The sequence below is a fragment of the Orcinus orca genome, chromosome 8 (assembly GCF_937001465.1).
Source record: "Orcinus orca chromosome 8, mOrcOrc1.1, whole genome shotgun sequence".
Lineage (NCBI taxonomy): Eukaryota > Metazoa > Chordata > Mammalia > Artiodactyla > Delphinidae > Orcinus > Orcinus orca.
The window spans coordinates 110,040,201-110,067,959 of NC_064566.1; positions in this window are offsets into that span (position 1 = coordinate 110,040,201).

Sequence of the window (27,759 nt, forward strand, 5' to 3'; positions counted from 1 at the left end):
TGCTTTAAATGCAATTCCAGTCTACCTCCTGAAATGGGTTTCCTGCAATTCTGCCCCGCGTTCAAGTCCTCTTGGCAGCCTTACTTCAGTACATATTTAGACGATAGTTGTCATTTATAACTCTGCAGGTTTGTGAATTACAGTGCCCCTGAGCTCCTTTCTTCAACTCGCTTTCTTGTGAGCTGGCCGCAACACCGCAGGATTGCTTCAGGCCCTAATCTGGTTCCGGCACGGCACGCTGAGCCTTTGGTGAATTCCTCTTCCTGGTGGGAAATGAGAGTTAAATTTGCCCGTCCAGACACCTCCAGCTAGTCTCTCATTGGTTCTCCCTATTCCTGTTCATCTTCCGCAGAAATTGCAAACTGGGCCAAACAGGAGGTTAAAGGCACTGACTCTCCAAGTCGGGAGAGTGTTAGTAAAGCATCTGGAATGTTGCACCTGAGTACCAGGGGACGAAAACTGAGACATACTTGAACACGTCTCACGATCACATGGTTGATCATACTCTGGGTTCCACATGCATGTTTTAGCTGAAGGAAGAATCCCTTAAACCTGGAGAGTTGAGACCCGTGGAATGGGTACCATGCAATATGACTTCAAAGGGTCTTCATTTGCTCACCGAACCTCTCCAATCCTATCACTGCTGCTTTTATGCCCCTGTACACACGCTTGATTCTCTTTCACAGACATAGCTATCTATAGGTTTTAAGATACTTACTAGTCAGGTACATTCATAGGCGTTTAATATGGGGTGATGAGTCCATTTCGTGGAGCAAGGAGTAGCTCTTGTCTATTACATATTTGGTTTAAGGAACTTTATCTGTGCTCATTTCAATGTCTGGTTTTATGCAGCACCCCAACTCACCTTTCCCCTTAAGCAAGCATAAGTTATTTTTCAAATTTGAGACCCTCTTCTGTTTTGTAATCCAGTTCCTGTGTAGCCAAGTTTACATTCCGTGTATTAGTGATATCTTATGATGTTTCTTTTTCTGTGTGACTTATTTCAGTTAGAATCATCATACCTGAATCCACTCATTATGCTGCTACGGGCCTGATGACATAGATTTCATTGCTGAGTGATATTGCATTGTACGTAAGTACCACAACTTCTTTATCCATTTTTCACTTTCTGCGATATTGAACTTGTACCGTAAACGAGGTTCTTGTAAACAGAGCTGTCCCAAACTTTGGGGTGGCTGTGTCTTTTTGATTTTAATTTCCCTAAGCTATAGGACCATAAGTGGACGTGCCCTAGGCTCTGTTGCTTTGTTTTTTAGATGTTTCAGGAAACACCATACACTTCTCCCGAGTGGCTGTTGGCAATTTACATCCCGCCCATCAGCATAACAAGGCTCCCAGTTCTCCATGGCCTGTCCTGCCTTTCTGGATTTTACACTTTATTCAGATGGCCCTTTTGACCGGGGGGAAGTGAGACTTCATTGTAGTGCAGATTTCCTTTGCAAGCTTGCTTGGTTGGCCAAAAAGAGCGTATGCGTTTTTTCCTGAATATATTCAGGAAAAAACACATACGCCCTATTTGGCGAAGTGCATCATTGTCGACGTTCTGTCTCTTTTCCTATGATTTCAATGCAATTCCAATCTACCTCCTGAAATCGGTTTCCTGCAATTCTGCCCCGCTTTCAAGTACTCTTGGCAGCCTTACTTCAGTATATTTTTGGACGATAGCTGTCATTTATAACTCTGCAGGTTTGTGAATTACAGTGCCCCTGAGCTCCTTTCTTCAACTCGCTTTCTTGTGAGCTGGCCGCAACACCGCAGGATTGCTTCAGGCCCTAATCTGGTTCCGGCACGGCACGCTGAGCCTTTGGTGAATTCCTCTTCCTGGTGGGAAATGAGAGTTAAATTTGCCCGTCCAGACACCTCCAGCTAGTCTCTCATTGGTTCTCCCTATTCCTGTTCATCTTCCGCAGAAATTGCAAACTGGGCCAAACAGGAGTTTAAAGGCACTGACTCTCCAAGTCGGGAGAGTGTTAGTAAAGCATCTGGAATGTTGCACCCGAGTACCAGGGGACGAAAACTGAGACATATTGGAACACGTCTCCCGATCACACGGTTGATCATAGTCTGGGTTCCACATGCATGTTTTAGCTGAAGGAAGAATCCCTTAAACCTGGAGAGTTGAGACCCGTGGAATGGGTACCATGCAATATGACTTCAAAGGGTCTTCATTTGCTCACCGAACCTCTCCAATCCTATCACTGCTGCGTTTATGCCCCTATACACACGCTTGATTCTCTTTCAGAGACATAGCAATCCATAGGTTTTAAGATACTTACTAGTCAGGTACATTCTTAGGCGTTTAATATGGGGTGTTGAGTCCATTTCGTTGAGCAAGGAGTAGCTCTTGTCTATTCCATATTTGGCTTAAGGAACTTTATCTGTGCTCATTTCAATCTCTGGTTTTATGCAGCACCCCAACTCACCTTTCCCCTTAAGCAAGCATAAGTTGGTTTTCTACATTTGAGACCCTGTTCTGTTTTGTAATCCACTTCCTGTGTAGCCAAGTTTACATTCCGTGTATTAGTGATATCTTATGATGTTTCTTTTTCTGAGTGACTTATTTCAGTTAGAATCATCATACCTGAATCCACTCATTATGCTGCTACGGGCCTGATGACATAGATTTCATTGCTGAGTGATATTGCATTGTACGTAAGTACCACAACTTCTTTCTCCATTTTTCACTTTCTGCGATATTGAACTTGTACCGTAAACGAGGTTCTTGTAAACAGAGCTGTCCCAAACTTTGGGGTGGCTTTGTCTTTTTGATTTTAATTTCCGTAAGCTATAGGACCATAAGTGGAAGTGCCCTAGGCTCTGTTGCTTTGTTTTTTAGATGTTTCAGGAAACACCATACACTTCTCCAGAGTGGATGGTGGCAATTTACATCCCGCCCATCAGCATAACAAGGCTCCCAGTTCTCCATGGCCTGTCCTGCCTTTCTGGATTTTACACTTTTTTCAGATGGCCCTTTTGACCGGGGGAAGTGAGACTTCAATGTAGTGCAGACTTCCTTTGCAAGCTTGCTTGGTTGGCCAAAAAGGGCGTATGTGTTTTTTCCTGAATATATTCAGGAAAAAACGCATACGCCCTTTTTGGCCAAGTGCATCATTGTCGACGTTCTGCCTCTTTTCCTATGCTTTAAATGTAATTCCAGTCTACCTCCTGAAATCGGTTTCCTGCAATTCTGGTCCGCTTTCAAGTCCTCTTGGCAGCCTTACTTCAGTATATTTTTGGACGATAGCTGTCATTTATAACTCTGCAGGTTTGTGAATAACAGTGCCCCTGAGCTCCTTTCTTTAACTCGCTTTCTTGTGAGCTGGCCGAAACACCGCAGGATTGCTTCAGGCCCTAATCTAGTTCCGGAACAGCACGCTGAGCCTTTGGTGAATTCCTCTTCCTGGTGGGAAATGAGAGTTAAATTTGCCCGTCCAGACACCTCCAGCTAGTCTCTCATTGGTTCTCCCTATTCCTGTTCATCTTCCGCAAAAATTGCAAACTGGGCCAAACAGGAGGTTACAGGCAGTGACTCTCCAAGTCGGGAGAGTGTTAGTAAAGCATCTGGAATGTTGCACCCGAGTACCAGGGGACGAAAACTGAGACATATTGGAACACGTCTCCCGATCACACGGTTGATCATAGTCTGGGTTCCACATGCATGTTTTAGCTGAAGGAAGAATCCCTTAAACCTGGAGAGTTGAGACCCGTGGAATGGGTACCATGCAATATGACTTCAAAGGGTCTTCATTTGCTCACCGAACCTCTCCAATCCTATCACTGCTGCGTTTATGCCCCTATACACATGCTTGATTCTCTTTCAGAGACATAGCAATCCATAGGTTTTAAGATACTTACTAGTCAGGTACATTCTTAGGCGTTTAATATGGGGTGTTGAGTCCATTTCGTTGAGCAAGGAGTAGCTCTTGTCTATTCCATATTTGGCTTAAGGAACTTTATCTGTGCTCATTTCAATCTCTGGTTTTATGCAGCACCCCAACTCACCTTTCCCCTTAAGCAAGCATAAGTTGGTTTTCTACATTTGAGACCCTGTTCTGTTTTGTAATCCACTTCCTGTGTAGCCAAGTTTACATTCCGTGTATTAGTGATATCTTATGATGTTTCTTTTTCTGAGTGACTTATTTCAGTTAGAATCATCATACCTGAATCCACTCATTATGCTGCTACGGGCCTGATGACATAGATTTCATTGCTGAGTGATATTGCATTGTACGTAAGTACCACAACTTCTTTATCCATTTTTCACTTTCTGCGATATTGAACTTGTACCGTAAACGAGGTTCTTGTAAACAGAGCTGTCCCAAACTTTGGGGTGGCTTTGTCTTTTTGATTTTAATTTCCGTAAGCTATAGGACCATAAGTGGAAGTGCCCTAGGCTCTGTTGCTTTGTTTTTTAGATGTTTCAGGAAACACCATACACTTCTCCAGAGTGGATGGTGGCAATTTACATCCCGCCCATCAGCATAACAAGGCTCCCAGTTCTCCATGGCCTGTCCTGCCTTTCTGGATTTTACACTTTTTTCAGATGGCCCTTTTGACCGGGGGAAGTGAGACTTCATTGTAGTGCAGATTTCCTTTGCAAGGTTGCTTGGTTGGCCAAAAAGGGCGTATGTGTTTTTTCCTGAATATATTCAGGAAAAAACGCATACGCCCTTTTTGGCCAAGTGCATCATTGTCGACGTTCTGCCTCTTTTCCTATGCTTTAAATGTAATTCCAGTCTACCTCCTGAAATCGGTTTCCTGCAATTCTGGTCCGCTTTCAAGTCCTCTTGGCAGCCTTACTTCAGTATATTTTTGGACGATAGCTGTCATTTATAACTCTGCAGGTTTGTGAATAACAGTGCCCCTGAGCTCCTTTCTTTAACTCGCTTTCTTGTGAGCTGGCCGAAACACCGCAGGATTGCTTCAGGCCCTAATCTAGTTCCGGAACGGCACGCTGAGCCTTTGGTGAATTCCTCTTCCTGGTGGGAAATGAGAGTTAAATTTGCCCGTCCAGACACCTCCAGCTAGTCTCTCATTGGTTCTCCCTATTCCTGTTCATCTTCCGCAAAAATTGCAAACTGGGCCAAACAGGAGGTTACAGGCAGTGACTCTCCAAGTCGGGAGAGTGTTAGTAAAGCGTCTGGAATATTGCACCCGAACACCAGGGGATGAAAACTGAGACATATTGGAACACGTCTCCCGATCACATGGTTGATCATACTCTGGGTTCCACATGCATGTTTTAGCTGAAGGAAGAATCCCTTAAACCTGGAGAGTTGAGACCCGTGGAATGGGTACCATGCAATATGACTTCAAAGGGTCTTCATTTGCTCACCGAACCTCTGCAATCCTATCACTGCTGCCTTTATGCCCCTGTACACACGCTTGATTCTCTTTTGGAGACATAGCAATCCATAGGTTTTAAGATAGTTACTAGTCAGGTGCATTCTTAGGCGTTTAATATGGGGTGTTGAGTCCATTTCGTTGAGCAAGGAGTAGCTCTTGTCTATTCCATATTTGGCTTAAGGAACTTTATCTGTGCTCATTTCAATCTCTGGTTTTATGCAGCAACCCAACTCACCTTTCCCCTTAAGCAAGCATGTTGGTTTGATAAATTTGAGACCCTCTTCTGTTTTGTAATCCAGTTGCTGTGTAGCCAAGTTTACATTCCGTGTATTAGTGATATCTTATGATGTTTCTTTTTCTGTGTGACTTATTTCAGTTAGAATCATCATACCTGAATCCACTCATTATGCTGCTACTTGCCTGATGACATAGATTTCATTGCTGAGTGATATTGCATTGTACGTAAGTACCACAACTTCTTTATCAATTTTTCACTTTCTGCGATATTGAATTTGTACCGTAAACGAGGTTCTTGTAAACAGAGCTGTCCCAAACTTTGGGGTGGCTGTGTCTTTTTGATTTTAATTTCCCTAAGCTATAGGACCATAAGTGGAAGTGCCCTAGGCTCTGTTGCTTTGTTTTTTAGATGTTTCAGGAAACACCATACAATTCTCCGAGTGGCTGTTGGCAATTTACATCCCGCCCTTCAGCAAAACAAGGCTCCCAATTCTCCATGGCCTGTCCTGCCTTTCTGGATTTTACACTTTTTTCAGATGGCCCTTTTGACCGGGAGAAGTGAGACTTCATTGTAGTGCAGATTTCCTTTGCAAGCTTGCTTGGTTGGCCAAAAAGGGTGTATGCGTTTTCTCCTGAATATATTCAGGAAAAAACGCATACGCACTTTTTGGCCAAGTGCATCATTGTGGACGTTCTGCCTCTTTTCCTATGCTTTCAATGCAATTCCAGTCTACCTCCTGAAATCGGTTTCCTGAAATTCTGCCCTGCTTTCAAGTCCTCTTGGCAGCCTTACTTCAGTATATTTTTGGACGATAGCTGTCATTTATAACTCTGCAGGTTTGTGAATAACAGTGCCCCTGAGCTCCTTTCTTCAACTCGCTTTCTTGTGAGCTGGCCGCAACACTGCAGGATTGCTTCAGGCCCTAATCTGGTTCCGGCACGGCACGCTGAGCCTTTAGTTAACTCCTCTTCCTGGTGGGAAATGAGAGTTAAATTTGACCGTCCACACACCTCCAGCTAGTCTCTCATTGGTTCTCCCTATTCCTGTTCATCTTCCGCAGAAATTGCAAACTGGGCCAAACAGGAGGTTAAAGGCACTGACTCTCCAAGTCGGGAGAGTGTTAGTAAAGCATCTGGAATGTTGCACCCGAGTACCAGGGGACGAAAACTGAGACATATTTGAACACGTCTCCCAATCACACGGTTGATCATACTCTGGGTTCCACATGCATGTTTTAGCTGAAGGAAGAATCCCTTAAACCTGGAGAGTTGAGACCCGTGGAATGGGTACCATGCAATATGACTTCAAAGGGTCTTCATTTGCTCACCGAACCTCTCCAATCCTATCACTGCTGCGTTTATGCCCCTGTACACACGCTTGATTCTCTTTCGGAGTCATAGCAATCCATAGGTTTTAAGATACTTACTAGTCAGGTACATTCTTAGGCGTTTAATATGGGGTGTTGAGTCCATTTCGTTGAGCAAGGAGTAGCTCTTGTCTATTCCATATTTGGCTTAAGGAACTTTATCTGTGCTCATTTCAATCTCTGGTTTTATGCAGCACCCCAACTCACCTTTCCTCTTAAGCCAGCTTAAGTTCGTTTTCTACATTTGAGACCCTGTTCTGTTTTGTAATCCAGTTCCTGTGTAGCCAAGTTTACATTCCGTGTATTAGTGATATCTTATGATGTTTCTTTTTCTGTGTGACTTTTTTCAGTTAGAATCATCATACCTGAATCCACTCATTATGCTGCTACGGGCCTGATGACATAGATTTCATTGCTGAGTGATATTGCATTGTACGTAAGTACCACAACTTCTTTATCCAGTTTTCACTTTCTGTGATATTGAACTTGTACCGTAAACGAGGTTCTTGTAAACAGAGCCGTCCCAAACTTTGGGGTGGCTGTGTCTTTTTGATTTTAATTTCCCTAAGCTATAGGACCATAAGTGGAAGTGCCCTAGGCTCTGTTGCTTTGTTTTTTAGATGTTTCAGGAAACACCATACACTTTTCCCGAGTGGCTGTTGGCAATTTACATCCCGCCCATCAGCATAACAAGGCTCCCAGTTCTCCATGGCCTGTCCTGCCTTTCTGGATTTTACACTTTTTTCAGGTGGCCCTTTTGACCGGGGGAAGTGAGACTTCATTGTAGTGCAGATTTCCTTTGCAAGGTTGCTTGGTTGGCCAAAAAGGGCGTATGTGTTTTTTTCTGAATATATTCAGGAAAAAACGCCTATGCCCTTTTTGGCCAAGTGCATCATTGTCGACGTTCTGCCTCTTTTCCTATGCTTTAAATGCAATTCCAGTCTACCTCCTGAAATCGGTTTCCTGCAATTCTGGTCCGCTTTCAAGTCCTCTTGGCAGCCTTACTTCAGTATATTTTTGGACGATAGCTGTCATTTATAACTCTGCAGGTTTGTGAATTACAGTGCCGCTGAGCTCCTTTCTTTAACTCGCTTTCTTGTGAGCTGGCCGAAACACCGCAGGATTGCTTCAGGCCCTAATCTAGTTCCGGAACGGCACGCTGAGCCTTTGGTGAATTCCTCTTCCTGGTGGGAAATGAGAGTTAAATTTGCCCGTCCAGACACCTCCAGCTAGTCTCTCATTGGTTCTCCCTATTCCTGTTCATCTTCCGCAAAAATTGCAAACTGGGCCAAACAGGAGGTTACAGGCAGTGACTCTCCAAGTCGGGAGAGTGTTAGTAAAGCGTCTGGAATATTGCACCCGAACACCAGGGGATGAAAACTGAGACATATTGGAACACGTCTCCCGATCACATGGTTGATCATACTCTGGGTTCCACATGCATTTTTTAGCTGAAGGAAGAATCCCTTAAACCTGGAGAGTTGAGACCCGTGGAATGGGTACCATGCAATATGACTTCAAAGGGTCTTCATTTGCTCACCGAACCTCTGCAATCCTATCACTGCTGCCTTTATGCCCCTGTACACACGCTTGATTCTCTTTTGGAGACATAGCAATCCATAGGTTTTAAGATAGTTACTAGTCAGGTGCATTCTTAGGCGTTTAATATGGGGTGTTGAGTCCATTTCGTTGAGCAAGGAGTAGCTCTTGTCTATTCCATATTTGGCTTAAGGAACTTTATCTGTGCTCATTTCAATCTCTGGTTTTATGCAGCAACCCAACTCACCTTTCCCCTTAAGCAAGCATGTTGGTTTGATAAATTTGAGACCCTCTTCTGTTTTGTAATCCAGTTGCTGTGTAGCCAAGTTTACATTCCGTGTATTAGTGATATCTTATGATGTTTCTTTTTCTGTGTGACTTATTTCAGTTAGAATCATCATACATGAATCCACTCATTATGCTGCTATGGGCCTGATGACATAGATTTCATTGCTGAGTGATATTGCATTGTACGTAAGTACCACAACTTCTTTATCAATTTTTCACTTTCTGCGATATTGAATTTGTACCGTAAACGAGGTTCTTGTAAACAGAGCTGTCCCAAACTTTGGGGTGGCTGTGTCTTTTTGATTTTAATTTCCCTAAGCTATAGGACCATAAGTGGAAGTGCCCTAGGCTCTGTTGCTTTGTTTTTTAGATGTTTCAGGAAACACCATACAATTCTCCGAGTGGCTGTTGGCAATTTACATCCCGCCCTTCAGCAAAACAAGGCTCCCAATTCTCCATGGCCTGTCCTGCCTTTCTGGATTTTACACTTTTTTCAGATGGTCCTTTTGACCGGGGGGAAGTGAGACTTCATTGTAGTGCAGATATCCTTTGCAAGCTTGCTTGGTTGGCCAAAAAGGGCGTATGCGTTTTTTCCTGAATATATTCAGGAAAAAACGCATACGCCCTTTTTGGCCAAGTGCATCATTGTGGACATTCTGCCTCTTTTCCTATGCTTTAAATGCAATTCCAGTCTACCTCCTGAAATCGGTTTCCTGCAATTCTGCCCCGCTTTCAAGTCCTCTTGGCAGCCTTACTTCAGTATATTTTTGGACGATAGCTGTCATTTATAACTCTGCAGGTTTGTGAATTACAGTGCCCCTGAGCTCCTTTCTTCAACTCGCTTTCTTGTGAGCTGGCCGCAACACTGCAGTATTGCTTCAGGCCCTAATCTGGTTCCGGCACGGCACGCTGAGCCTTTAGTTAATTCCTCTTCCTGGTGGGAAATGAGAGTTAAATTTGCCCGTCCACACACCTCCAGCTAGTCTCTCATTGGTTCTCCCTATTCCTGTTCATCTTCCGCAGAAATTGCAAACTGGGCCAAACAGGAGGTTAAAGGCACTGACTCTCCAAGTCGGGAGAGTGTTAGTAAAGCATCTGGATGTTGCACCCGAGTACCAGGGGACGAAAACTGAGACATATTTGAACACGTCTCCCAATCACACGGTTGATCATACTCTTGGTTCCATATGCATGTTTTAGCTGAAGGAAGAATCCCTTAAACCTGGAGAGTTGAGACCCGTGGAATGGGTACCATGCAATATGACTTCAAAGGGTCTTCATTTGCTCACCGAACCTCTCCAATCCTATCACTGCTGCATTTATGCCCCTGTACACATGCTTGATTCTCTTTCGGAGTCATAGCAATCCATAGGTTTTCAGATACTTACTAGTCAGGTACATTCTTAGGCGTTTAATATGGGGTGTTGAGTCCATTTCGTTGAGCAAGGAGTAGCTCTTGTCTATTCCATATTTGGCTTAAGGAACTTTATCTGTGCTCATTTCAATCTCTGGTTTTATGCAGCACCCCAACTCACCTTTCCTCTTAAGCCAGCTTAAGTTCGTTTTCTACATTTGAGACCCTGTTCTGTTTTGTAATCCAGTTCCTGTGTAGCCAAGTTTACATTCCGTGTATTAGTGATATCTTATGATGTTTCTTTTTCTGTGTGACTTTTTTCAGTTAGAATCATCATACCTGAATCCACTCATTATGCTGCTACGGGCCTGATGACATAGATTTCATTGCTGAGTGATATTGCATTGTACGTAAGTACCACAACTTCTTTATCCAGTTTTCACTTTCTGCGATATTGAACTTGTACCGTAAACGAGGTTCTTGTAAACAGAGCCGTCCCAAACTTTGGGGTGGCTGTGTCTTTTTGATTTTAATTTCCCTAAGCTATAGGACCATAAGTGGAAGTCCCCTAGGCTCTGTTGCTTTGTTTTTTAGATGTTTCAGGAAACACCATACACTTCTCCCGAGTGGCTGTTGGCAATTTACATCCCGCCCATCAGCATAACAAGGCTCCCAGTTCTCCATGGCCTGTCCTGCCTGTCTGGATTTTACACTTTATTCAGATGGCCCTTTTGACCAGGGGGAAGTGAGACTTCATTGTAGTGCAGATTTCCTTTGAAATCTTGCTTGGTTGGCCAAAAAGGGCGTATGCGTTTTTTCCTGAATATATTCAGGAAAAAACGCATACGCCCTTTTTGGCCAAGTGCATCATTGTGGACGTTCTGCCTCTTTTCCTATGCTTTCAATGCAATTCCAGTCTACCTCCTGAAATCAGTTTCCTGCAATTCTGCCCCGCTTTCAAGTCCTCTTGGCAGCCTTACTTCAGTATATTTTTGGACGATAGCTGTCATTTATAACTCTGCAGGTTTGTGAATAACAGTGCCCCTGAGCTCCTTTCTTCAACTCGCTTTCTTGTGAGCTGGCCGCAACACCGCAGGATTGCTTCAGGCCCTAATCTGATTCCAGCACGGCACGCTGAGCCTTTGGTTAATTCCTCTTCCTGGTGGGAAATGAGAGTTAAATTTGCCCGTCCAGAAACCTCCAGCTAGTCTCTCATTGGTTCTCCCTATTCCTGTTCATCTTCCGCAGAAATTGCAAACTGGGCCAAACAGGAGGTTAAAGGCACTGACTCTCCAAGTCGGGAGAGTGTTAGTAAAGCATCTGGAATGTTGCACCCGAGTACCAGGGGACAAAAACTGAGACATATTTGAACACGTCTCCCGATCACACGGTTGATCATACTCTGGGTTCCACATGCATGTTTTAGCTGAAGGAAGAATCCCTTAAACCTGGAGAGTTGAGACCCGTGGAATGGGTACCATGCAATATGTCTTCAAAGGGTCTTCATTTGCTCACCGAACCTCTCCAATCCTATCACTGCTGCGTTTATGCCCCTGTACACATGCTTGATTCTCTTTCAGAGACATAGCAATCCATAGGTTTTAAGATAATTACTAGTCAGGTACATTCTTAGGCGTTTAATATGGGGTGTTGAGTCCATTTCGTTGAGCAAGGAGTAGCTCTTGTCTGTTACATATTTGGCTCAAGGAACTTTATCTGTGCTCATTTTAATCTCAGGTTTTATGCAGCACCCCAACTCACCTTTCCCCTTAAGCAAGCATGTTTGTTTTAAATTTGAGACACTCTTCTGTTTTGTAATCCAGTTCCTTTGTAGCCAAGTTTACATTCCATGTATTAGTGATATCTTATGATGTTTCTTTTTCTGTGTGACTTATTTCAGTTAGAATCATCATACCTGAATCCACTCATTATGCTGCTACGGGCGTGATGACATAGATTTCATTGCTGAGTGATATTGCATTGTACGTAAGTACCACAACTTCTTTATCCATTTTTCACTTTCTGCAATATTGAACTTGTACCGTAAACGAGGTTCTTGTAAACAGAGCCATCCCAAAATTTGGGGTGGCTGTGTCTTTTTGATTTTAATTTCCCTAAGCTATAGGACCATAAGTGGAAGTGCCCTAGGCTCTGTTGCTTTGTTTTTTAGATGTTTCAGGAAACACCATACACTTTTCCCGAGTGGCTGTTGGCAATTTACATCCCGCCCATCAGCATAACAAGGCTCCCAGTTCTCCATGGCCTGTCCTGCCTTTCTGGATTTTACACGTTTTTCAGGTGGCCCTTTTGACCGGGGGAAGTGAGACTTCATTGTAGTGCAGATTTCCTTTGCAAGCTTGCTTGGTTGGCCAAAAAAAGCGTATGCGTTTTTTCCTGAATATATTCAGGAAAAAACGCATATGCCCTTTTTGGCCAAGTGCATCATTGTGGACGTTCTGCCTCTTTTCCTATGCTTTAAATGCAATTCCAGTCTACCTCCTGAAATCGGTTTCCTGCAATTCTGCCCCGCTTTCAAGTCCTCTTGGCAGCCTTACTTCAGTATATTTTTGGATGATAGCTGTCATTTATAACTCTGCAGGTTTGTGAATTACAGTGCCCCTGAGCTCCTTTCTTCAACTCGCTTTCTTGTGAGCTGGCCGCAACACTGCAGGATTGCTTCAGGCCCTAATCTGGTTCCGGCACGGCACACTGAGCCTTTAGTTAATTCCTCTTCCTGGTGGGAAATGAGAGTTAAATTTGCCCGTCCACACACCTCCAGCTAGTCTCTCATTGGTTCTCCCTATTCCAGTTCATCTTCCGCAGAAATTGCAAACTGGGTCAAACAGGAGGTTAAAGGCACTGACTCTCCAAGTTGGGAGAGTGTTAGTAAAGCATCTGGAATGTTGCACCCGAGTACCAGGGGACGAAAACTGAGACATATTTGAACACGTCTCCCGATCACACGGTTGATCATACTCTGGGTTCCACAGGCATGTTTTAGCTGAAGGAAGAATCCCTTAAACCTGGAGAGTTGAGACCCGTGGAATTGTTACCATTCAATATGACTTCAAAGGGTCTTCATTTGCTCACCGAACCTCTCCAATCCTATCACTGCTGCGTTTATGCCCCTGTACACACGCTTGAATCTCTTTCGGAGACATAGCAATCCATGGGTTTTAAGATAGTAGTCAGGTACATTCTTAGGCGTTTAATATGGGGTGTTGAGTCCATTTCATTGAGCAAGGAGTAGCTCTTGTCTATTACATATTTGGCTTAAGGAAATTTATCTGTGCTCATTTCAAACTCTGGTTTTATGCAGCACCCCAACTCACCTTTCCCCTTAAGCAAGCATAAGTTTGTTTTCTACATTTCAGAACCTGTTCTGTTTTGTAATCCAGTTCCTGTGTAGCCCAGTTTATATTCCGTGTATTAGTGATATCTTATGATGTTTCTTTTTCTGTGTGACTTATTTCAGTTAGAATCATCATACCTGAATCCACTCATTATGCTGCTATGGGCATGATGACATAGATTTCATTGCTGAGTGATATTGCATTGTACGTAAGTACCACAACTTCTTTATCCATTTTTCACTTTCTGCGATATTGAACTTTTACCGTAAATGAGGTTCTTGTAAACAGAGCCATCCCAAACTTTGGCGTGGCTGTGTCTTTTTGATTTTAATTTCCCTAAGCTATAGGACCATAAGTGGAAGTGCCCTAGGCTCTGTTGCTTTGTTTTTTAGATGTTTCAGGAAACACCATACACTTCTCCCGAGTGGCTGTTGGCAATTTACATCCCGCCCATCAGCATAACAAGGCTCCCAGTTCTCCATGGCCTGTTCTGCCTTTCTGGATTTTACACTTTATTCACATGGCCCTTTTGACCGGGGGGAAGTGAGACTTCATTGTAGTGCAGATTTCCTTTGCAAGGTTGCTTGGTTGTCCAAAAAGGGCGTATGTGTTTTTTCCTGAATATATTCAGGAAAAAACACATACGCCCTTTTTGGCCAAGTGCATCATTGTCGACTTTCTGTCTCTTTTCCTATGCTTTCAATGCAATTCCAGTCTACCTCCTGAAATTGGTTTCCTGCAATTCTGCCCCGCTTTCTAGTCCTCTTGGCAGCCTTACTTCAGTATATTTTTGGACGATAGCTGTCATTTATAACTCTGCAGGTTTGTGAATTACAGTGCCCCTGAGCTCCTTTCTTCAACTCGCTTTCTTGTGAGCTGGCCGCAACACCGCAGGATTGCTTCAGGCCCTAATCTGGTTCCGGCAAGGCACGCTGAGCATTTGGTTAATTCCTCTTCCTGGTGGGAAATGAGAGTTAAATTTGCCCGTCCGCACACCTCCAGGTAGTCTCTCATTGGTTCTCCCTATTCCTGTTCATCTTCCGTAGAAATTGCAAACTGGGCCAAACAGGAGTTTAAAGGCACTGACTCTCCAAGTTGGGAGAGTGTTAGTAAAGCATCTGGAATGTTGCACCCGAGTACCAGGGGACGAAAACTGAGACATATTGAACACGTCTCCCGATCACACGGTTGATCATACTCTGGGTTCCACATGCATATTTTAGCTGAAGGAAGAATCCCTTAATCCTGGAGAGTTGAGACCCGTGGAATGGGTACCATGCAATATGATTTCAAAGGGTATTCATTTGCTCACCGAACCTCTCCAATCCTATCACTGATGCCGTTATGCCCCTGTACACTCGCCTGATTCTCTTTCAGAGACATAGTAATCCATAGGTTTTAAGATACTTACTAGTCATGTACATTCTTAGGCGTTTAATATGGGGTGTTGAGTCGATTTCGTTGAGCAAGGAGTAGCTGTTGTCTATTCCATATTTGGCTTAAGGAACTTTATCTGTGCTCATTTCAATCTCTAGTTTTCATGCAGCACCCCAACTCACCTTTCCCCTTAAGCAAGAGTAAGTTGGTTTTCGAAATTTGAGACACTGTTCTCTTTTGTAATTCAGTTCCTGTGTAGCCAAGTTTACATTCCGTGTATTAGTAATATCTTATGATGTTTCTTTTTCTGTGTGACTTATTTCAGTTAGAATCATCATACCTGAATCCACTCATTATGCTGCTACGGGCCTGATGACATAGATTTCATTGCTGAGTGATATTGCATTGTACGTAAGTACCACAACTTCTTTATCCATTTTTCACTTTCTGCGATATTGAACTTGTACCGTAAACGAGGTTCTTGTAAACAGAGCCGTCCCAAACTTTGGGGTTACTGTGTCTTTTTGATTTTATTTTCCCTATGCTATAGGACCATAAGTGGAAGTGCCCTAGGCTCTGTTGCTTTGTTATTTAGATGTTTCAGGAAACACCATACACTTCTCCCGAGTGGCTGTTGGCAATTTACATCCCGCCCATCAGCATAACAAGGCTCCCAGTTCTCCATGGCCTGTCCTGCCTTTCTGGATTTTACACTTTTTTCAGATGGCCCTTTTGACCGGGGGGATGTGAGACTTCATTGTAGTGCAGATTTCCTTTGCAAGCTTGCTTGGTTGGCCAAAAAGGGTGTATGCGTTTTTTCCTGAATATATTCAGGAAAAAACGCATACACCCTTTTTGGCCAAGTGCATCATTGTGGACGTTCTGCCTCTTTTCCTATGCTTTCAAAGCAATTCCTGTCTACCTCCTGAAATCGGTTTCCTGCAATTCTCTCCCGCTTTCAAGTCCTCTTGGCAGCCTTACTTCAGTATATTTTTGGATGAGAGCTGTCATTTATAACTCTGCAGGTTTGTGAATTACAGTGCCCCTGAGCTCCTTTCTTCAACTCGCTTTCTTGTGAGCTGGCCGCAACACCGCACGATTGCTTCAGGCCCTAATCTGGTTCCGGCATGGCACGCTGAGCCTTTGGTTAATTCCTCTTCCTGGTGGGAAATGAGAGTTAAATTTGCCCGCCCAGACACCTCCAGCTAGTCTCTCATTGGTTCTCCCTATTCCTGTTCATCTTCTGCAGAAATTGCAAACTGGGCCAAACAGGAGGTTAAAGGCACTGACTCTCCAAGTCGGGAGAGTGTTAGTAAAGCATCTGGAATGTTGCACCCGAGTACCAGGGGACGAAAACAGACATATTTGAACACGTCTCCCGATCACACAGTTGATCATACTCTGGGTTCCACATGCATGTTTTAGATGAAGGAAGAATCCCTTAAACCTGGAGAGTTGAGACCCGTGGAATGGGTACCATGCAATATGACTTCAAAGGGTCTTCATTTGCTCACCGATCCTCTCCAATCCTATCACTGCTGCGTTTATGCCCCTGTACACACGCTTGATTCTCTTTCAGAGACATAGCAATCCATAGGTTTTAAGATACTTAGTAGTCAGGTACATTCTTAGGCGTTTAATATGGGGTGTTGAGTCCATTTCGTTGAACAAGGAGTAGCTCTTGTCTATTATATTTGGCTTAAGAAACTTTATCTGTGCTCATTTCAATCTCTGGTTTTATGCAGCACCCCAACTCACCTTTCCCCTTAAGCAAGCATAAGTTGGTTTTCTACATTTGAGACCCTGTTCTGTTTTGTAATCCAGTTCCTGTGTAGCCAAGTTTACATTCCGTGTATTAGTGATATCTTATGATGTTTCTTTTTCTGTGTGACTTATTTCAGTTAGAATCATCATACCTGAATCCACTCATTATGCTGTTACGGGCCTGATGACATAGATTTCATTGCTGTGTGATATTGCATTGTACGTAAGTTCCACAACTTCTTTATCCAGTTTTCACTTTCTGCGATATTGAACTTGTACCGTAAACGAGGTTCTTGTAAACAGAACCGTCCCAAACTTTGTGGTGGCTGTGTCTTTTTTATTTTAATTTCCCTAAGCTATAGGACCATAAGTGGAAGTGCCCTAGGCTCTGTTGCTTTGTTTTTTAGATGTTTCAGGAAACACCATACACTTCTCCCCAGTGGCTGTTGGCAATTTACATCCCGCCCATCAGCATAACAAGGCTCCCAGTTCTCCATGGCCTGTCCTGCCTTTCTGGATATTACACTTTTTTCAGATGGCCCATTTGACCGGGGGGAAGTGAGACTTCATTGTAGTGCAGATTTCCTTTGCAAGCTTGCTTGGTTGGCCAAAAAGGGCGTATGCTTTTTTTCCTGAATATATTTAGGAAAAAATGCATACGCCCTTTTTGGCCAAGTGCATCATTGTCGACATTCTGCCTCTTTTCCTAAACTTTAAATGCAAATCCACTCTACCTCCTGAAATCGGTTTCCTGCAATTCTGCCCCGCTTTCAAGTCCTCTTGGCAGGCTTACTTCAGTATATTTTTGGACGATAGCTGTCATTTATAACTCTGCAGGTTTGTGAATTACAGTGCCCCTGAGCTCCTTTCTTCAACTCGCTTTCTTGTGAGCTGGCCGCAACACCGCAGGATTGCTTCAGGCCCTAATCTGGTTCCGGCACGGCACGCTGAGCCTTTGGTTAATTTCTCTTCCTGGTGGGAAATGAGAAATAAATTTGCCGGTCCAGACAGCTCCAGCTAGTCTCTCATTGGTTCTCCCTATTCCTGTTCATCTTCCGCGGAATTTGCAAACTGGGCCAAACAGGAGGTTAAAGGCACTGACTCTCCAAGTCAGGAGAGTGTTAGTAAAGCGTCTGGAATGTTGCACCCGAGTACCAGGGGATAAGAACTGAGACATATTGGAACATGGCTCCCGATCAGAAGGTTGATCATACTCTGGGTTTCACATGCATGTTTAGCTGAAAGAAGAATCCCTTAAACCTGGAGACTTGAGACCCGTGGAATGGGTACCATGCAATATGACTTCAAAGGGTCTTCATTTGCTCACCGAACCTCTCCAATCCTATCACTGCTGCGTTTATGCCCCTGTACACATGCTTGATTCTCTTTCAGAGACATAGCAATCCGTAGGTTTTAAGATACTTACTAGTCAGGTACATTCTTAGGCGTTTAATATGGGGTGTTGAGTCCATTTCATTGACCAAGGAGTAGCTCTTGTCTATTCCATATTTGGCTTAAGGAACTTTATCTGTGCGCATTTCAATCTCTCGTTTTATGCAGCACCCCAACTCACCTTTCCCCTTAAGCCAGCATAAGTTCGTTTTCTAAATTTGAGACCCTCTTCTGTTTTGTAACCCAGTTCCTGTGTAGCCAAGTTTACGTTCCATGTATTAGTGATGTCTTAAGATGTTTCTATTTCTGTGTGACTTATTTCAGTTAGAATCATCATACCTGAATCCACTCATTATGCTGCTACGGGCCTGATGACATAGATTTCATTGCTGAGTGATATTGCATTGTACGTAAGTTCCACAACTTCTTTATCCAGTTTTCACTTTCTGCAATATTGAACTTGTACCGTAAACGAGGTTCTTGTAAACAGAGCCGTCCCAAACTTTGGGGTGGCTGTGTCTTTTTGATTTTAATTTCCCTAAGCTATAGGACCATAAGTGGAAGTGCCCTAGGCTCTGTTGCTTTGTTTTTTACATGTTTCTGGAAACACCATACACTTCTCCCAAGTGGCTGTTGGCAATTTACATCCCGCCCATCAGCATAACAAGGCTCCCAGTTCTCCATGGCCTGTCCTGCCTGTCTGGATTTTACACTTTTTTCAGATGGCCCTTTTGACCGGGGGGAAGTGAGACTTCATTGTAGTGCAGATTTCCTTTGCAAGCTTGCTTGGTTGGCCAAAAAGGGCGTATGCGTTTTTTCCTGAATATATTCAGGAAAAAACGCATACGCCCTTTTTGGGCAAGTGCATCATTGTGGACGTTCTGCCTCTTTTCCTATGCTTTAAATGCAATACCAGTCTACCTCCTGAAATCAGTTTCCTGCAATTCTGCCCCGCTTTCAAGTCCTCTTGGCAGCCTTACTTCAGTATATTTTTGGACGATAGCTGTCATTTATAACTCTGCAGGTTTGTGAATAACAGTGCCCCTGATCTCCTTTCTTCAACTCGCTTTTTTGTGAGCTGGCCGCAACACCGCAGGATTGCTTCAGGCCCTAATCTGGTTCCGGCACGGCACGCTGAGCCTTTGGTTAATTCGTCTTCCTGGTGGGAAATGAGAGTTAAATTTGCCCGTCCAGACACCTCCAGCTAGTCTCTCATTGGTTCTCCCTATTCCTGTTCATCTTCCGCAGAAATTGCAAACTGGGCCAAACAGGAGGTTAAAGGCACTGACTCTCCAAGTCGGGAGAGTGTTAGTAAAGCATCTGGAATTTTGCACCCGAGTACCAGGGGATGAAAACTGAGACATATTTGAACACGTCTCCCGATCACACGGTTGATCATACTCTGGGTTCCACATGCATGTTTTAGCTGAAGGAAGAATCCCTTAATCCTGGAGAGTTGAGACCCGTGGAATGGGTACCATGCAATATGACTTCAAAGGGTCTTCATTTGCTCACCGAACCTCTCCAATCCTATCACTGCTGCATTTATGCCCCTGTACACACGCTTGATTCTCTTTCAGAGACATAGCAATCCATAGGTTTTAAGATACTTACTAGTCAGGTACATTCTTAGGCGTTTAATATGGGGTGTTGAGTCCATTTCATTGAGCAAGGAGTAGCTCTTGTCTATTCCATATTTGGCTTAAGGAACTTTATCTGTGCTCATTTCAATCTCTGGTTTTATGCAGCACCCCAACTCACCTTTCCCCTTAAGCAAGCATGTTGGTTTTCTAAATTTGAGAACCTGTTCTGTTTTGTAATCCAGTTCCTGTGTAGCCAAGTTTACATTCCGTGTATTAGTGATATCTTATGATGTTTCTTTTTCTGTGTGACTTATTTCAGTTAGAATCATCATACCTGAATCCACTCATTATGCTGCTATGGGCATGATGACATAGATTTCATTGCTGAGTGATATTGCATTGTACGTAAGTACCACAACTTCTTTATCCATTTTTCACTTTCTGCGATATTGAACTTGTACCTTAAACGAGGTTCTTGTAAACAGAGCCATCCCAAACTTTGGGGTGGCTGTGTCTTTTTGATTTTAATTTCCCTAAGCTATAGGACCATAAGTGGAAGTGCCCTAGGCTCTGTTGCTTTGTTTTTTAGATGTTTCAGGAAACACCATACACTTCTCCCGAGTGCCTGTTGGCAATTTACATCCCGCCCATCAGCATAACATGGCTCCCAGTTCTCCATGGCCTGTCCTGCCTTTCTGGATTTTACACTTCTTTCAGATGGCCATTTTGACCGGGGGAAGTGAGACTTCATTGTAGTGCAGATTTCCTTTGCAAGCTTGCTTGGTTGGCCAAAAAGGGCGTATGCGTTTTTTCCTGAATATATTCAGGAAAAAACGCATACGCCCTTTTTGGCCAAGTGCATCATTGTGGACGTTCTGCCTCTTTTCCTATGCTTTAAATGCAATTCCAGTCTACCTCCTGAAATCGGTTTCCTGCCATTCTGCCCCGCTTTCAAGTGCTCTTGGCAGCCTTACTTCAGTATATTTTTGGACGATAGCTGTCATTTATAACTCTGCAGGTTTGTGAATTACAGTGCCCCTGAGCTCCTTTCTTCAACTTGCTTTCTTGTGAGCTGTCCGCAACACTGCAGCATTGCTTCAGGCCCTAATCTGGCTCCGGCACGGCACGCTGAGCCTTTGGTTAATTCCTCTTCCTGGCGGGAAATGAGAGTTAAATTTGCCCGTCCAGACACCTCCAGCTAGTCTCTCATTGGTTCTCCCTATTCCTGTTCATCTTCTGCGGAATTTGCAAACTGGGCCAAACAGGAGGTTAAAGGCACTGACTCTGCAAGTCAGGAGAGTGTTAGTAAAGCGTCTGGAATGTTGCACCCGAGTACCAGGGGATAAGAACTGAGACATATTGGAACACGGCTCCCGATCAGAAGGTTGATAATACTCTGGGTTTCACATGCATGTTTAGCTGAAGGAAGAATCCCTTAAACCTGGAGAGTTGAGACCCGTGGAATGGGTATCATGCAATATGACTTCAAAGGGTCTTCATTTGCTCACCGAACCTCTCCAATCCTATCACTGCTGCATTTCTTCCCCTGTAGACATGCTTGATTCTCTTTCGGAGACATAGCAATCTATAGGTTTTATGATACTTACTAGTCAGGTACATTCTTAGGCGTTTAATATGGGGTGTTGAGTCCATTTCGTTGAACAAGGAGTAGCTCTTGTCTATTACATATTTGGCTTAAGGAACTTTATCTGTGCTCATTTCAACCTCTGGTTTTATGCAGCACCCCAACTCACCTTTCCCATTAAGCAAGCATAAGTTGGTTTACTAAATTTGAGACCCTGTTCTGTTTTGTAATTCAGTTCCTCTGTAGCCAAGTTTACATTCCGTGTATTAGTGATATCTTATGATGTTTCTTTTTCTGTGTGACTTATTTCAGTTAGAATCATCATACCTGAATCCACTCATTATGCTGCTACGGGCCTGATGACATAGATTTCATTGCTGAGTGATATTGCATTGTACGTAAGTACCACAACTTCTTTATCCATTTTTCACTTTCTGCGATATTGAACCTGTCCCGTAAAAGAGTTTCTTGTAAACAGAGCCGTCCCAAACTTTGGGGTGGCTGTGTCTTTTTGATTTTAATTTCCCTAAGCTATAGGACCATAAGTGGAAGTGCCCTAGGCTCTGTTGCTTTGTTTTTTAGATGTTTCAGGAAACACCATACACTTCTCCGGAGTGCCTGTTGGCAATTTACATCCCGCCCATCAGCATAACAAGGCTCCCAGTTCTCCATGGCCTGTCCTGCCTTTCTGGATTTTACACTTCTTTCAGATGGCCATTTTGACCGGGGGGAAGTGAGACTTCATTGTAGTGCAGATTTCCTTTGCAAGCTTGCTTGGTTGGCCAAAAAGGGCGTATGCGTTTTTTCCTGAATATATTCAGGAAAAAACGCATACGCCCTTTTTGGCCAAGTGCATCATTGTGGACGTTCTGCCTCTTTTCCTATGCTTTAAATGCAATTCCAGTCTACCTCCTGAAATCGGTTTCCTGCAATTCTGCCCCGCTTTCAAGTGCTCTTGGCAGCCTTACTTCAGTATATTTTTGGACGATAGCTGTCATTTATAACTCTGCAGGTTTGTGAATTACAGTGCACCTGAGCTCCTTTCTTCAACTTGCTTTCTTGTGAGCTGTCCGCAACACTGCAGCATTGCTTCAGGCCCTAATCTGGCTCCGGCACGGCACGCTGAGCCTTTGGTTAATTCCTCTTCCTGGCGGGAAATGAGAGTTAAATTTGCCCGTCCAGACACCTCCAGCTAGTCTCTCATTGGTTCTCCCTATTCCTGTTCATCTTCTGCGGAATTTGCAAACTGGGCCAAACAGGAGGTTAAAGGCACTGACTCTGCAAGTCAGGAGAGTGTTAGTAAAGCGTCTGGAATGTTGCACCCGAGTACCAGGGGATAAGAACTGAGACATATTGGAACATGGCTCCCGATCAGAAGGTTGATAATACTCTGGGTTTCACATGCATGTTTAGCTGAAGGAAGAATCCCTTAAACCTGGAGAGTTGAGACCCGTGGAATGGGTATCATGCAATATGACTTCAAAGGGTCTTCATTTGCTCACCGAACCTCTCCAATCCTATCACTGCTGCATTTCTTCCCCTGTAGACATGCTTGATTCTCTTTCGGAGACATAGCAATCTATAGGTTTTATGATACTTACTAGTCAGGTACATTCTTAGGCGTTTAATATGGGGTGTTGAGTCCATTTCGTTGAACAAGGAGTAGCTCTTGTCTATTACATATTTGGCTTAAGGAACTTTATCTGTGCTCATTTCAACCTCTGGTTTTATGCAGCACCCCAACTCACCTTTCCCATTAAGCAAGCATAAGTTGGTTTACTAAATTTGAGACCCTGTTCTGTTTTGTAATTCAGTTCCTCTGTAGCCAAGTTTACATTCCGTGTATTAGTGATATCTTATGATGTTTCTTTTTCTGTGTGACTTATTTCAGTTAGAATCATCATACCTGAATCCACTCATTATGCTGCTACGGGCCTGATGACATAGATTTCATTGCTGAGTGATATTGCATTGTACGTAAGTACCACAACTTCTTTATCCATTTTTCACTTTCTGCGATATTGAACCTGTCCCGTAAAAGAGTTTCTTGTAAACAGAGCCGTCCCAAACTTTGGGGTGGCTGTGTCTTTTTGATTTTAATTTCCCTAAGCTATAGGACCATAAGTGGAAGTGCCCTAGGCTCTGTTGCTTTGTTTTTTAGATGTTTCAGGAAACACCATACACTTCTCCCGAGTGGCTGTTGGCAATATACATCCCACCCATCAGCATAACAAGGCTCCCAGTTCTCCATGGCCTGTCCTGCCTTTCTGGATTTTACACTTTTTTCAGATGGCCCTCTTGAACGGGGGGGAAGTGAGACTTCATTGTAGTGCAGGCAGATTTCCTTTGCAAGCTTGCTTGGTTGGCCAAAAAGGGCGTATGCTTTTTTTCCTGAATATATTCAGGAAAATACGCATATGCCCTTTTTGGCCGAGTGCATCATTGTCGACGTTCTGCCTCTTTTCCTATGCTTTAAATGCAATTCCAGTCTACCTCCTGAAATCGGTTTCCTGCAATTCTGCCCCGCTTTCAAGTCCTCTTGGCAGCCTTACTTCAGTATATTTTTGGACGATAGCTGTCATTTATAACTCTGCAGGTTTGTGAATTACAGTGCCCCTGAGCTCCTTTCTTCAACTCGCTTTCTTGTGAGCTGGCCGCAACACCACAGGATTGCTTCAGGCCCTAATCTGGTTCCGGCACGGCACGCTGAGCCTTTGGTTAATTCCTCTTCCTGGTGGGAAATGAGAGTTAAATTTGCACGTCCAGACACCTCCAGCTAGTCTCTCATTGGTTCTCCCTATTCCTGTTCATCTTCCGCGGAAATTGCAAACTGGGCCAAATAGGAGGTTAAAGGCACTGACTCTCCAAGTTGGGAGAGAGTTAGTAAAGCGTCTGGAATGTTGCACCCGAGTACCAGGGGACGAGAACTGAGACATATTGGAACACGTCTCCCGATCACACGGTTGATCATACTCTGGGTTCCACATGCATGTTTTAGCTGAAGGAAGAATCCCTTAAACCTGGAGAGTTGAGACCCGTGGAATGGGTACCATGCAATATGACTTCAAAGGGTCTTCATTTGCGCACCGAAACTCTCCAATCCTATCACTGCTGCGTTTATGCCCCTGTACACACGCTTGATTCTCTTTCGGAGACATAGCAATCCATAGGTTTTAAGATAATTACTAGTCAGGTACATTCTTAGGCGTTTAATATGGGGTGTTGAGTCCATTTCGTTGAGCAAGGAGTAGCTCTTGTCTATTACATCTTTGGCTTAAGGAACTTTATCTGTGCTCATTTCAATCTCTGGTTTTATGCAGCACCCCACCTCACCTTTCCCCTTAAGCAAGCATAAGTTGGTTTTCTAAATTTGTGACCCTGTTGTGTTTTGTAATCCAGTTCCTGTGTAGCCAAGTTCACATTCCGTGTATTAGTGATATCTTATGATGTTTCTTTTTCTGTGTGAATTATTTCAGTTAGAATCATCATACCTGAATCCACTCATTATGCTGCTACGGGCCTGATGACATAGATTTCATTGCTGAGTGATATTGCATTGTACGTAAGTATCACAACTTCTTTATCCATTTTTCACTTTCTGCGATATTGAACTTGTCCCGTAAACGACTTTCTTGTAAACAGAGCCGTCCCAAACTTTGGGGTGGCTGTGTCTTTTTGATTTTAATTTCCCTAGGCTATAGGACCATAAGTGGAAGTGCCCTAGGCTCTGTTGCTTTGTTTCTTAGACGTTTCAGGAAACAACATACACTTCTCCCGAGTGGCTGTTGGCAATTTACATCCCGCCCATAAGCATAACAAGTCTCCCAGTTCTCCATGGCCTGTCCTGCCTTTCTGGATTTTACACTTTTTTCAGATGGCCCTTTTGACCGGGGGGAAGTGAGACTTCATTGTAGTGCAGATTTCCTTTGCAAGCTTGCTTGGTTGGCCAAAAAGGGCGTATGCGTTTTTTTCCTGAATATATTCAGGAAAAAACGCATACGCCCTTTTTGGCCAAGTACATCATTGTCGACGTTCTGCCTCTTTTCCTAAGCTTTAAATGCAATTCCAGTCTACCTCCTGAAATCGGTTTCCTGCAATTCTGCCCCGCTTTCAAGTCCTCTTGGCAGCATTACTTCAGTATATTTTTGGACGATAGCTCTCATTTATAACTCTGCAGGTTTGTGAATTACAGTGCCCCTGAGCTCCTTTCTTCAACTCGCTTTCTTGTGAGCTGGCCGCAACACCGCAGGATTGTTTCAGGCCCTAATCTGGTTCCGGCACGGCACGCTGAGCCTTTGGTTAATTCCTCTTCCTGGTCGGAAATGAGAGTTAAATTTGCCCGTTCACACACCTCCAGCTAGTCTCTCATTGGTTCTCCCTATTCCTGTTCATCTTCCACAGAAATTGCAAACTGGGCCAAACAGGAGGTTAAAGGCGCTGACTCTCCAAGTCGGGAGAGTGTTAGTAAAGTGTCTGGAATGTTGCACCCGAGTACCAGGGGACGAGAACTGAGACATATTGGAACACGTCTCCCGATCACACGGTTGATCATACTCTGGGTTCTACATGCATGTTTTAGCTGAAGGAAGAATCCCTTAAACCTGGAGAGTTGAGACCCGTGGAATGGGTACCATGCAATATGACTTCAAAGGGTCTTCATTTGCTCACCGAACCTCTCCAATCCTATCACTGCTGCTTTTATGCCCCTGTACACACGCTTGATTCTCTTTCAGATACATAGCAATCCATAGGTTTTAAGATACTTACTAGTCAGGTACATTCTTAGGCGTTTGATATGGGGTGTTGAGTCCATTTAGTTGAGCAAGGAGTAGCTCTTGTCTATTCCATATTTGGCTTAAGGAACTTTATCTGTGCTCATTTCAATCTCTGGTTTTATGCAGCACCCCAACTCACCTTTCCCCTTAAGCAAGCATGTTGGTTTTCTAAATTTGAGAACCTGTTCTGTTTTGTAATCCAGTTCCTGTGTAGCCAAGTTTACATTCCGTGTATTAGTGGTATCTTATGATGTTTCTTTTTCTGTGTGACTTATTTCAGTTAGAATCATCATACCTGAATCCACTCATTATGCTGCTACGGGCCTGATGACATAGATTTCATTGTTGAGTGATATTGCATTGCACGTAAGTACCACAACTTCTTTATCCATTTTTCACTTTCTGCGATATTTAACTTGTACTGTAAAGGAGGTTCTTGTAAACAGAGCCATCCCAAACTTTGGGGTGGCTGTGTCTTTTTGATTTTAATTTCCCTAAGCTATAGGACCATAAGTGGAAGTGCCCTAGGCTCTGTTGCTTTGTTTTTTAGATGTTTCAGGAAACACCATACACTTCTCCCCAGTGGCTGTTGGCAATTTACATCCTGCCCATCAGCATAACAAGGCTCCCAGTTCTCCATGGCCTGTCCTGCCTTTCTGGATTTTACACTTTATTCAGATGGCCCTTTTGACCGGGGGGAAGTGAGACTTCATTGTAGTGCAGATTTCCTTTGCAAGCTTGCTTGGTTGGCCAAAAAGGGCGTATGCGTTTTTTCCTGAATATATTCAGGAAAAAACGCATACGCCCTTTTTGGCCAAGTGCATCATTGTGGACGTTCTGCCTCTTTTCCTATGCTTTCAATGCAATTCCAGTCTACCTCCTGAAAGCGGCTTCCTGCAATTCTGCCCCGTTTTCAAGTCCTCTTGGCAGCCTTACTTCAGTATATTTTTGGACGATAGCTGTCATTTATAACTCTGCAGGTTTGTGAATTACAGTGCCCCTGAGCTCCTTTCTTCAACTCTCTTTCTTGTGAGCTGGCCGCAACACCGCAGGATTGCTTCTGGCCGTAATCTGGTTCCGTCACGGCACACTGAGCCTTTGGTTAATTCCTCTTCCTGGTGGGAAATGAGAGGTAAATTTGCCCGTCCAGACACCTCCAGCTAGTCTCTCATTGGTTCTCCCTATTCCTGTTCATCTTCCGCAGAAATTGCAAACTGGGCCAAACAGGAGGTTAAAGGCACTGACTCTCCAAGTTGGGAGAGCTTTAGTAAAGCGTCTGGAATGTTGCACCCGAGTACCAGGGGACGAGAACTGAGACATATTGGAACACGTCTCCCGATCACACGGTTGATCATACTCTGGGTTCCACATGCATGTTTTAGCCGAAGGGAGAATCCCTTAAACCTGGAGAGTTGAGACCCTTGGAAAGGGTACCATGCAATATGACTTCAAAGAGTCTTCATTTGCTCACCGAACCTCTCCAATCCTATCACTGCTGCGTTTATGCCCCTGTACACACGCTTGATTCTCTTTCGGAGAGATAGCAATCCATAGCTTTTAGGATACTTACTAGTCAGGTACATTCTTAGGCGTTTAATATTGGGTGTTGAGTCCATTTCGTTGAGCAAGGAGTAGCTCTTGTCTATTACATATTTGGCTTAAGGAACTTTATCTGTGCTCATTTCAATGTCTGGTTTTATGCAGCTCCCCAACTCACCTTTCCCCTTGAGCAAGCATAAGTTGGTTTTCTAAATTTGAGACCCTGTTCTCTTTTGTAG